This window comes from Gossypium arboreum, chromosome 7, assembly GCF_025698485.1.
Source record: "Gossypium arboreum isolate Shixiya-1 chromosome 7, ASM2569848v2, whole genome shotgun sequence".
NCBI lineage: Eukaryota > Viridiplantae > Streptophyta > Magnoliopsida > Malvales > Malvaceae > Gossypium > Gossypium arboreum.
The window spans coordinates 16,539,743-16,553,129 of NC_069076.1; the positions used below are offsets into that span (position 1 = coordinate 16,539,743).

The following is a 13,387-nucleotide window of genomic DNA, read 5'->3' on the forward strand; positions in this document are numbered from 1 at the left end:
TCTTTTAGCTTGTTAGGCAGCTTATTATGTAGAATGGCTGAACAGACAGCATTCAGCTCCACATGCGATGCTTCATCTAACTTCCGTTTATTTGCCAGAAGCTCTTTTAAAAACTTGACTGCGTTTGGCATCTGCAAAAAGGCTTCAATAAATGGTAAGTTAATATGTAGTTTCTTTAGAAGTTTAAGGAATTTACCAAATTTTTTATCTAAGTGGTATTTCCTTGTCACATTGGGGTATGGCATGCGAGGTTTGTATTCTGTAATCACTGGCTTTGGCTCATTGTGGCCGACCTCATCCTTACCTATGCTTACCACCATTTTTGGCCTTGGTTCTGCAACTAGCCCTTCCTCATCTTGAATGGCAATCGCGCTGCGTTACTTCCTTGGGTTAGATTCAGTATTGCTTGGTAGGCTACCTTGTGGTCGTCCAGAAATCAACTTGGCGAGCTATCCAATCTGAGTTTCGAGCCCCTTGATTGATGTTTGTTGATTTTTGAGTGCTGTCTAGGTATTCTGAAAACGAGTTTCTGAAACTGAGATGAATTTTGTTAGCATCTAATCAAGGTTCGATTTTTTCTCTTTTTGGTAGGGTGGTTGTTGGAAGCCTAGAGGTGGTGGTCTCTGATTCCCTTGGCCTCCCCATGAAAAATTAGGGTGGTTCCTCCAACCTGCATTGTAAGTATTGTTATAAGGATTGTTTTGAGATCGAGGATTGTTACCCATGTAATTTAACTATTCATTCTCCATGTTGTTGCCATAAGGTGGGTATTCTGAACTGCTTGATCCGCCTCCACTTTCTTTGTAACACCCCTTACCCGTGTTCGACGTCGGAACAGGGTACGAGGCATTACCGGACTTAATCACTAATCATCGTATAAAAATCGATTCATAATTTCACTCTAATTTAAAACTTTTTAAAACACATTCAAATTGTCCCTTAAAAAGAGCTTACAATGCCCATATCATACTTTAATTCAACCACACACATAGGCAAGCATGCACATTCATAAATTGCATCATTTAATTAATAACATAATCAAGACTATCTACATTAGATGACTTTATACAATAGAGACATTCAAATAACATAGGTCAGTATTTTAAGCCAATTCCTAGCAACTTAATAACAATTAAATGAGTCTCCATACATGCCAAAGACTTAAAATACTTTAAAACCTTGATATATCGATCAATAGTTCGATAGTGTGATTTAGCCTCCGGCTACCTCCAACTCGAGCTAACATCTGCGACAATATAGGAAAAAGGAAAGGAAGGGAGTAAAGCATTATAGCTTAGTAAGTAAGTATGTAAATATTAATAAAAAATAAATTATCATACTTTAAACAAAGTCACAATATGTTACCGGAATATTACCATCGCAAACACACATACTTTCACTATTACAATCATAAACAGGTTCAAAATAAGCTGTCTAGTAGAGTACCAGAAACTAAATTATTTATTTCTGGAGCTATAGAACTCAAAATTACAAAATGTTAATTTTCCTTGAAACTAGATTCACATATATTCTTACCATAAAATTTTCAAAATTTTTTGTCTAGCAATTTAGTACAGTTTATTCATTGAAGTTACCCCTGTTTCACTGCTCAACTATTCTGACCACTCTTCAATACGAATCAATTTTCTCCTTGTACAGAATTCAAAGGATGTTTTAGTTTATTTCATTTAAAAATAGACTCATTAAGGATTTCAATAATATAAATTATATCCCCTAATTATTTTTTTACAATTTTTAATGATTTTTCCAAGTCAGAATAGGGGATCATGTAGTCATTCTGAACCAGTCTCTCAAAAACTTAAATATCTCATAATATAGAATTCCTTTGCTTGCTCTGTTTCTGTTATATGAAAATAGACTCATTAAGCTATAATTTGATATCTCATTCAATCTTTGATTAAATTTTTACCATTTTTGGTAAATTTTTAGATTCACATCACTGCAACTATCTAGAACAGTTTTATTGTCAATTTTGATCTTTCACACTTCAATTGTATTCATCACTTTCCCATAACAATCTTTCCAATTTCCAATCACATATCGAGCATATTGCTCACAAGTTACACATGTATATACTTACACTTACCATCACAAAGTCATACACAATTTCATTTAATCAATTTTCCAGTTGAACGCTTCAGAATAATAACAGATACGCGATGGTATCGCACATAGCCCACTTTTAAAATTGAAGCTCTCTTGTACACATAGTGGCCTTCACTTATCACCACTCATGTGACCTAGATCGATTGTACACATAATTTTGGCTCTCTTGTACACATGGTGAACACTTAGTACCACCCATGTGACCTAGCCAGTTTATCTCGTAGCTCTCTTGTCTACATGGTGTCCTTCACCTGGAACCACGCATGCGACCTAGCTACATATATCCTGTAGCTCTCTTGTCTACATGGTGTACACATAGTATTACCCATGCGACCTAGCTACATCATAATGTCTCATAGCTCTCTTGTACACATGATGTGCACTCAAGACCATACATGTGACCTAGTCACATACCATCTCAGATCATCCAATCTTTCGAAGGTTCAACTAGGATTTCTCTCTTTTAATACTTGATTCCATACTTCAGTAGTCAATTATGATTCAAAAATCAGCTACAATACATAAAATATGCTGAAATACAAAAACATAATAAAGATAATGTATTATTTACATACAAACTTACATACTTTCTCATTTCCATGTTGAATTAATATTGAACATTTAAATCATCATAATTATACTTACTTTCAACACCTCGGCAATCATATTAAATTTATCAATTTTACATTGAAACATGCATAAATTAATGCTTATTATACATATGAACTTACCTCGATACTAAAACAGCCATTTTACCAACTTTCCCAATTTTCAATTTTTCTACCATTCTAGATTCAAATCTCATTTTTCAGGATCTAAAACATCATATTTTACTTGTTTAATTAATTTAATATTCAAAACAATCCTTAACTCAAACTTTGGAAAAATTACAATTTTGCCCCTAAACTTTTTCATATTTACACTTTTGCCCCTAGGCTCGGGAATTAAAATTCATCCCTTATTCTTATGTTTTATGACATGCTGATCATTTTTCCCTTCTATGGCAACATCAAATTCTCACTCTAACACATAGTTATGAACAATAACAACTTTTACCGATTAAGCCGTTTTACTCATTTTTGCTTAAAACCGCTTAGCAAAAGTTATTTAACATAATTTCAGCCTTCATATTCTATCATAAAACATCAAAATAAACATATTTCACCCATGGGTATCTTTCCAAATATGAACCCTAGCTTAAATTATTGCTAGAATAAGCTTAATCAAGTTATCGGGATTCTAAAATCGTAAAGAACTTGAAAAACGGGGCTAGAACGAACTTACTATTGAGCTTGGAAAGCTTGAAAACCCTATCCATGGCTTCCCTCATGCTAATTTCGGCCTCCATGAAAAAGATGAGTCAATTTTGGCTTTATTTTCCCTTTTTATTTCTTTTAATTACCAAATGACTAAAATGCCCTTAAGGCCTTTCTTTAAAATTTTGTCCTATTCATGCCTTTGTCCAAAAAAAATATAATGGTCTAATTCCATTTAAGGACCTCCTCTTTAAACCCCCATTTCAATCAAGTACTTATGAATTAGAACACATATTTTGCAACTTTTGCAAATAAGCCCTAATAGGCAAATTAAACATGCAATCTATAAAATTTCTTATCAATACTCTAACACATGCATCTAATCACTTGGTAAATCATAAAAATTAATCAAAATAAACTTTTCTATCTCAAATTTCTGGTTTCACAACCACTATTCCATTTAGGCCTTATTTCGAGATGTTACATGCTTCTCATTACATTACTTGCTGAACCTGTGAAGAACTAAGGAACCCATTAATTTTCTTATTTAAAAGTTCTACCTGATTAGAAAGCATGGTGACAGTATCGAGGTTATAAACGCCAACTATTTTTGTTGGCTTTGTCCTCATGACTTGCCACTGATAGTTATTTAGTGACATCTCCTCCATAAATTTGTAAACCACCTTAGGTGTCTTATTAGTGATAGTTCCTCCAACGGCTGCATCAATCATCTGCCGAGTCGAAGTATTCAGGCCATTATGAAACGTTTGAACCTGTAGCCAAAGCGGTAACCCATGGTGAGGGCACCTTCTCAAAAGGTCCTTGTATCTCTCCCATGCATCATAGAGTGTTTCTAAATCCATCTGCACAAAAGAAGAGATGTCATTACATAATTTGGCTTTTTTAGCCGGCGAAAAATATTTTAATAAAAACTTTTCGGTCATTTGTTCCCAAGTAGTGATTGACCCTTGTGGTAACAAGTTCAACCATTGTTTAGCCTTTTTTCTTAATGAAAAGGGAAACAACCGAAGGCAAATGGCGTCATCAGAAACGCCATTAATTTTAAAGGTATCGCAAAATTCTAAGAAATTTGCCAAGTGAGCGTTGGGATCCTCGTCTTGCAAACCATCAAACTGAACAAACTGTTGTATCATTTGAATTGTGTTAGGTTTCAGTTCAAAATTATTTGCAGCAATAGTAGGTCTAACTATACTTGACGCAATTCCAGTTAAATTAGGTTTAGCATAATCATACATAGTGCATGGAGCAGGATTCTGATTTACTGGATCAGCAAACTGTTGTATCATTTGAATTGTGTTAGGTTTCAGTTCAAAATTATTTGCAGCAATAGTAGGTCTAACTATACTTGACTCAATTCCAGTTAAATTAGGTTTAGCATAATCATACATAGTGCGTGGAGCAGGATTCTGATTTACTGGATCAGCAGCAATCGCAGGAAGTAGCAGATTTTCTTGGTTTTCAGCCATCTCCTCGGTTGTGGTTGAAGTATTGTCCTCTCACTCGTCCTCTGTGTATCTTAGGATTCGTCTTATTTCTCTCTGGTTTTTGCAAACTGTGCGGTCGATCTCACCATAAAAAGTATTGGTCCTGACGGGTTTCTTCTCGTCATAAACTAGTAAAACCTGTCAAAAGGAAATAAGAGAAAAATTAGAAAAGAAAATTGTCGAAACCTTTTTTTATTTTGAAAACAATGGGGATCGACTTTTGGAAACAAAAATGTGGAGTCACCACCAATCTCTTGGTTTAGGTGTGATTGGGCTACCTACTAAAATGTTTTGTTCCATTGAGAATAATTTTGGTTCACATAAAATCAAAAAATCATATGGGTTCGGGAGTCGGTTACGCATGAGGAAAGGTGAACACCCTCATTACGCCCAAAAAATTTGTACCATATTGACTCGATGCTATCCTTATATCAAAGATTTTTAAGGGAAAAAAAAGATCTTTCAAAGCATGATTCTTCAAAATGTGTAAATAGTTTAAGTTAACTGTCAAAATTCCCTCGTCTCAAAGATATGCAGCATCATATCCAGCACAATTGGATACGATCCTTTATACCTTTAAAAATATGATTGATTACTCGTTCACTAAAATTATAAAAGGTTATCCAAATATTTAGTTCATCGAAAAATCATACCCAGCACGATTGAGCACGATTTCTCGAATTCCCAAATATTAGATATTACCTTATTTCAGAATTTTTGAATAATAAGGAAAATTGAAAATTCGCTCAAAACACGTTTATTTGGTTTAAAAAAGGTAGAACACTTAATGTATTGTATCGAAATATTTACATAGAAAAGGATTAATGAACAGGAAATAATATGATACAACAAGCCATAATTTAATGAATCCAACAATTATGTACGACGATTCTAAGTAAAATGTAACCAAATTCTTAATCATGCATGGAGAACAATTGATAAAACAATGACTAAATAATATATCACAACAATAAATGTAAAACAACCCACAAAACATGTACAAAATAAAGCGGAAATTAGCAAAAGCTGTAGTATAAGGCAATTTTATAATAATTACAATTAATGAACACATAATATACGTACTATATGAGTAGATTGATGTACATAAAAACTAGTAATATAATTATTGAAATAAAACATTTAAATCAAATAATATGCAAAATATTTTAAACACAAATTTATTTAAAATTGACAATATGCATGATAGCTTAAATAATATATAAAACATAAAAGAATAATAAAACACATAATAAGATATAATGTATATAATAAATTCATAAAACATATATATAAATAGATTTGGGAATAACTATAGCATGAAATTAATAATGTATGAAAAATTAAATAAATATATAAATTATACATGTAACAAATTTAAAAATATAATCATATACACAAAAGGTAAAAAACTACATTTATAAAATACATAAATTTAGTGATGTATATTTATAAAACTATATCTAAGAAGGAATTTTGAAACAAATGATATATAACATAATTTTACATGTAACAAATTGATTTGGATTGATGGTACATGTAAATAATACATACATAAGGATGATAGAATATGAAACTATATACAATAAGTTAATTGTACAATTTTCATAAAAGGGACGCATCATACGCATAAATAATGTTAAAGGAAAGTATACATAAAAATATTTACATAAAATAATATGAAACTAATAATGTGGACTATAGTAAAAATAATTTAATATGGGCAATGTACATGTGAAGAAATCTTAGAAATAATTGTATGTCTAAATAACATTGAATTAAAATATGAATTATCAAATTAACTTAATTTTATCATAAACTATACATTTAATGAAACTAAAAACATTAGATACAAATTTACTAAAAAATTATATGTATAAAAACAACGTGGCTTTAATAATGTATGTAGATTAAATATAAATACTAAATATATGCTTAATGATTTATATGACACATAAAATAGATGAATTTCTAAAAACAGGATATAAACGTCAAAATATACGGATAAATTCAAGAGAAATTATAAAATATCATAAAATTAATAGCATACATAAACTAAAATGAATTTTATTACAAATATTACATCAATTATTAAAATAATAGAATGAAAAAAGAAAATATTATAATAATGTTTTTAAAACAAAATTCAATTATCAAGTAACTTGAAATATTACAACCAACAATCAAGCATGTAAAAGAAAATGTATGTGCATTAAAAAAAATGAGGATAAAAACTTAATTAAAACAAAATTGAAATAAGTGGAACAATCTACAAATAAAATAATTGTAAAATAGGATCAATGTGCCATGCGCACAAATGTGCGAGGACTGGAATTGGAAATACCCCAAGCCCAAAATGCTGCACTGAACCGCATACCAAAATAAAACAACGCACAAATTACAGAGTCAAATTTAAAAAAAAAAACAAAGTAAGCAAATAGGACACAATTGTAGGCTCGCGCGAGGGGAAGGACCTAACGCGCAAATCGACCATTTAAAGGGAAAAGGCGCCGATCCGAGTATCCAAGCGGGTCGACGCGTGGATCCTCAAAGCTTGAAACGGCGCCGTTTTTTAAACAATGGATTTAAAACCTTTTTTTTCATTCTTTTCCCCAAATGCTGCCAACCTTTCAAACAAAAAACCACAACCCTAAAATTAAAATTGCTAGGGTTCTTAGAATCCGCCGGATCCACCATTTCGTTTGGTAATCGACGGTATACCACAGTGACCAGATCCATTTCACGCCCATGAAAATGCAGTAAGCTACTTTTTCTTTTTCTTTTTTTTTACAAAACTTTTGAACCAATATTATTCTTTTTTTTGAAAAAACAGAACGAAATTTAAAAAAATGAACCCGAATTCAACATTGTTCGACCCTCGCCTGTATCCGTATATGAGGTTTAGGCTTTCATCGACATCGATTCAGGTATCTTCTCTTCGCATTTCTATACAGAAATTACAAGCTAATCAAAAGAAACAAAAAAAAATATATGTTTGGGAAATCACCTTTTGGCAATTTTTTTTCTACTCTTTGGTATTCAATATGCGTGCGTGCTTGCGTTTGTAAAAATACATGGGGTACAAGTGAGGCTTTTTATAGCCTGAATTTATAAAGAAATAAAGAAAATAAAATTACATTTTCTCGTTGTCATTTTGCTATATTCTGTTAGCTTGCTTTTCTTCTCGTATATTCCTTTGCAGGTTCTACGGACGCAAAGCTGTACGGGGAAAAGGCCGTGGAGGCCGTGCGTGGGAACCACTCGTGGGAGCCCCGTTCTGCTGCTATTCTCGTGTATTCCAGAAACTTCTGGCCTGGGCTTTATGGGTTTACCTCAAATGGCCAAGAGGGAGGGCTACTGCTACGGCGCTGGTCAGTCAACTGGGGTTTTGGCTAGGGTTAGTTTTAGATTTGGCCTTTTTCTGGGTTATTTTTAGTCTCAAATTTAGGGCCCAAAATTTTGCAAATGGATTTAGATTTAATTTAGGCCCGAAATTTTGTACATAGATCAAATTTGTGTTTAATATTTGGGCTGAATTATAAATAAACTTTGGACCTATAATTTGTGGACTTTATTTGGTTTTTTATTTCAATTTATTTATTTTCTGTAAATAATTTAAACAGGCCCAGGCAAAATGGGTTAACTACAAAAATAAAAATTTAAATTGTAATAAAAGTAAAGTGGCTAAAGTAATAAAAATCTAGTTTTCCTAATATCCTAGTTCCCCGACAACAGCGCCAAAAACTTGATGCGTGATATTCGTAACAGGTTTTAAAGATTTATAAATCAAACGTTCTTAAGACTAACTTATTATCACGATTAAGGTAAATATACCTATCGAATAGTAGTATAGTTCAGCAAGATCGGATTGTCGAACCCAAAAGAACTACGAGTACTAGTATTTACTTCCTTTTTATTATCTAGCCCAAAATTTAAGAGGTTTGGTTGTCTAAACTAATTACCAACAAAGAATGCACAGAAAGAAAAACTTGGGAAAATACTTTTGGGAAAATTCGATTGTTTGAGACAATACCTAAGGACAAATCCACCTAGACCTCACTTGTTATTTGACTCTGAATCAGACGATTTATTCATTTGACTTGATCCGTAGAAATCTCTAAGTTATATTATTATCTCTCTCAAGACTAATAATGTCTAACTTTAGGTTGAATAATTGAAATCTCTTTTTAATTAACACCCTAGAATTGCATTAACTCGATCTATGGATTCCCTTATTAGGTTTCACCCTAATCCGGAAAAATCTTGTCACCCTATCTCTAGGCGCGCAATCAACTCCCCTTAATTATGACAAATTTACTCTTAGACAGGGTCTATTGCTCCTCTGAATAAGAGCTTAACTTGAATCAATATCTTGGAATATCAAAATAAGAATTAAAAACTCATAATTAAGAACAAGTCAAATATTTGTCATACAATTCAGATAATAATAACAAGATCTATCTTAGGTTTCATTTCCCTTAGGTATTTAGGGGTTTAGTTCATACTTATGAAAGAAAACATCTCAAAAGCATAAAGATAACAAAACATAAGAAACCCCAAAACTCCTGAAGGAACTTGAAGGGAGATCTTCAGTCTTGATGATGAATCCGGCTCTTGAGATGGATAAATCGGCTTTCCTTGAGTAATTCCTTACTTCCTACTCTGCGTCCCCCTTCCTAAGTGCCTCCTCAAGTGTTTTAAATAGGCTTTGGAATGCCTAAGTGTAATATCCTGATTTTGGGCCTAGTCAGAATAGTGGTTTCGTGACCACAAAATCTGAGATAGAAATAATTATTTTATGATTATTTTAAGGTCTATGATATGATTGCATGATTGTGTGAAAATTTTGTGAAGAAATTTTATGCATAAAGTACTTAAATTGAAATTAGGGACTAAATCGAATAATTTACAAAACTTGCATTCTAGAAGTTTCTAGTATGAAATTGTTTTGAAATATTAATTAGGAGGTCTTAAATAGAAATTTTACCAATTTCTAAGTCTATGGACAAAATTGGACATGGATGGAATTTTTGGAAAGTTTAGTAGCAAGGGCATTTTGGTCATTTAGGGTAAAATGAATTAAAATACAAAATTAAAGCCAATTTTGCTCATCTTCAACCCCATGGCTGAATATAGCAAGGGAAACCATGGCTAGGGTTTTCAAGCTTCCAAGCTCAATTGTAAGTCCGTTCTAGCCTCGTTTTTAATGATTTTTACGTTTTGGAGTCCCTAGCTCGATTAAGCTTATGCTAGCAATAATTCAACCTAGGGTTCATATTTGGAAAAATACCCATAGGTGAAATTTGTGTATTTTGGTGTTTTATGATATAATATGAGGTTTTAAATTATGTTAGACAACTTGTACTACTCGGTTTTAAGCGAAAAACGAGCATAAGGGCTTAATCGGTAAAAATACCTAATAGTCATAAGTACATGTTAGAGTGAGAATTTGATGTTACCATAGAAGGAAAAATGATCAGCATGTCATAAAACATAAGAAAATAGGATGAAGTTTAATTTACGAGCTTTGGGGCAAAAGTGTAAATATGTGAAAGTTTAGGGCAAAAGCGTAATTTTGCCAAAATATGAGTTTGGGTCAATTTGAATAATGTGAGTCCTAATTAGACTATATTTTAAATGATAGAGCAAGGAAAACTAAAATTCGGGCTAAAATGGGAAAATACCAAGTTGTGGACGAAATGGTAAAAGTAGCCATTTTAGCATACGAGGTAAGTTCATGTGTAAATAATGTAGTATAATTGTTATTTTTAAGTTATTGATGTTAATTATATGATATGCTGATTTTATCATGAAATATATGCTTTGTGGTTATTTTGAATAAAATGCAAATTATGTGAATTATTTGTTAAATATAAAGTGCTACCGAGTATTGGTTTCGGTATTTTACGGAAGATGGCATGGAGATGTGTTCGAGGAAAATCCCGTTTGAACCTTAGGAATAGATTAGGATACAAGTGACATGTCACTAGGATATTTGGGCATCCAAACTCGTTAACTTGAGTCCGAGTTCACTTATGAATGCAAATGTCCGAACTCGTTGAGTTGAGTCCGAGTTCGTGAGATGTAACTAGGCATCCGAACTCGTTGAGTTGAGTCCGAGTTCACGCATGGATGCGAACGCCCGAGCTCGTTGAGTTGAGTCCGAGTTCGCTTATGGGCGGGTTACATAGTAGCTTGGCTACATATGTGGCACTTATGTGCAAACTTTCCATGTATCCGAATTATATTCCGATGTGTTCAACGGGTAAAGTTCTACTCAAATGGAGGAATACTCAAGATGAAAGTGACATATTGGTAAGTGTTGTGAAATGGATACTTTGAACAGGTATGTACTTAACCCTCGGGTTGAAAACTCAATATAACAACAATATGGTAAGATGATAAATGAAAATGTGATATGAATGTCTCGGTGATGATTATGCAAATGATGTTTTATGTTTGCTTATATAGTTGTGTTACTTGCTATTTGCATGTGAGCTTACTAAGCATTTATGCTTACTTCCTCCTTTACATTCCTTGTAGTTTTGACAAGCCAGCTCGGAAATCGGGAACGGTCGGAGGCTCGCTCACACTATCCGTATACCATCTTAGCATAATGGCATGTATATTCTGAGTATGGCATGTATAGCATTATAATCATTTTGTATATATGGTCTTATGATATGGTTATTGAGTGGTATGGAAATGCTTGGTAATGATTAGCCATTGGAATAGCTAATCATGATCATATTTGGTGTTATGTATGTCAAATTGCTAGCTAATCCATGGAAACCATGAAATAGGTAAAATTTACCATAAAATAGATTCAGATAGCAGTAGTGACGTGAATTTGAAAAATCACTAAAAATAGTAAAAATGGATTTAAATAATGAATAAGTTATGGAATCGAAGCTTGATGAGTCTATTTTCATATGGAAGAAGCAAAACAGGTATATGAGCTATATTTTATGAGATGTTTAAATTTTTGTGAAATAAGGCCAGAGCAATTTTTGGATCCCCTATTCTGATTTTAGAAATTCACTATAAATTTTATAAAGATAATTAGAAGTCATGATTTATATGTAAAGATTACTTATTAAGTCTAGTTTTATTAGAGACAAACGACATAGTCATTGAAGCTCTGTACAGCGAGATATCTGATTCGTAATACACAGAGGTCAGAGTAGTCGAACCCTAAAATAGGGGAGACTTTAACTAATAAACTGTACTAATTGGCCAGACCAAAAATTCTAGAAAAAAATTAGTAGATAGATATATGAGTCTAGTTTCAGGAAAAATTTACGGAATTGGATTTTGAGTTTCGAAACTCGAGATATGATTTTTAAAGCAATTGTGATGCAGCTAGTTAGCTTGTCTAGAAATTTTAAAATGAATTGTATGAGCTGTTTAAGTAATGAATTAAGTCCGTTAACACCTCGTGTTCGACTCCGGAAATGGTCTCGGGTACGGGGCGTTACATTAAGAGCCCTCAAAATTGGCCTTTTCCAAATTGGACTAAACTTGGGTTTGGCAGGGACACGCCCATGTGCGATTACTGAAGGCCGTGGTCAAGGCTGTTAAATGGGCACGGACATGTGATCCACCCGTGTAAGTCGTGCTTCAATCCTACCAAATTGACATAGCAGTGTGATGCGCCTGTGTGAGAAAGTCCAGGCCATGTTGTTTTCCCATGTGGGTCTATTTTCTCCGTTTTCGGACCGTTTCTCGCTCTTTTACTCTCCTATGCTCTCCTAAGTAAAAAAAAATAAAATTAAAAGATTAGAAGCATCGAATTCACCAAATCTAAGGAGAAACCATCCATAAATGCGTTAAGCATGGGGTAAAAATATGTATAAATTACGGTTTATCAATAGGACCTGTGTATATTTTTCATATAGCTAGGTCCGATCCACTTGCATAAACGGCTTGCAATGGGGAAATGCACGCACAAATGGATCAAACGTCCAGAACATCTGATGGAAAATTCTTTTTCCCGGTTGTAGTTGGTCATCCGGGCTGTAATAAGGTCGTGTCTGTAACTCAATGACAGTCTCCGGTACGTACTCTCGCATAGTGGTTATCCATCCATGTAGCTCATTATATGACGCATCGAAATCCCCATACAATTGCTTCATTACCATCTGTTTAGTTATCCACGCCTTTCGGTATGATACTCGATACTAGAATCCTGCCTATATTTTAGCAATCAGTACCGAAACTTTAATGGTCTGCATTTCCTTCACCATTGGTATGAAACACGTACAGATAGTTTTGGAATTAAGTTTTCGATGATCTTCTGTCATACGTGTTGATGTGCATGTGTGGGGCCCAACAAATTTTCGTATCTCCCACATCTACGAATTTTGAATAAATGCAGCTTGTACTCGCCAATTGCAGCCTTCCGCTGACTTTCAACACTCCCCAATATAGAATGTCAGTTTAGACACTGCGACTTTGTATTCCATTAATATATTCATGTTATACCACTTAATAGCAAATATG

General features: G+C 33.2%; 1 non-coding gene across 1 annotated transcript; it reads left to right on the plus strand.

Moving 5' to 3' along the window:
- Positions 1–4,172: 4,172 nt before the first annotated feature.
- LOC128295920 (small nucleolar RNA R71) lies at positions 4,173–4,279 on the plus strand. Its single transcript, XR_008286469.1, has one exon. It is a non-coding gene; the product is annotated as a small nucleolar RNA R71 (small nucleolar RNA).
- Positions 4,280–13,387: the final 9,108 nt, after the last annotated feature.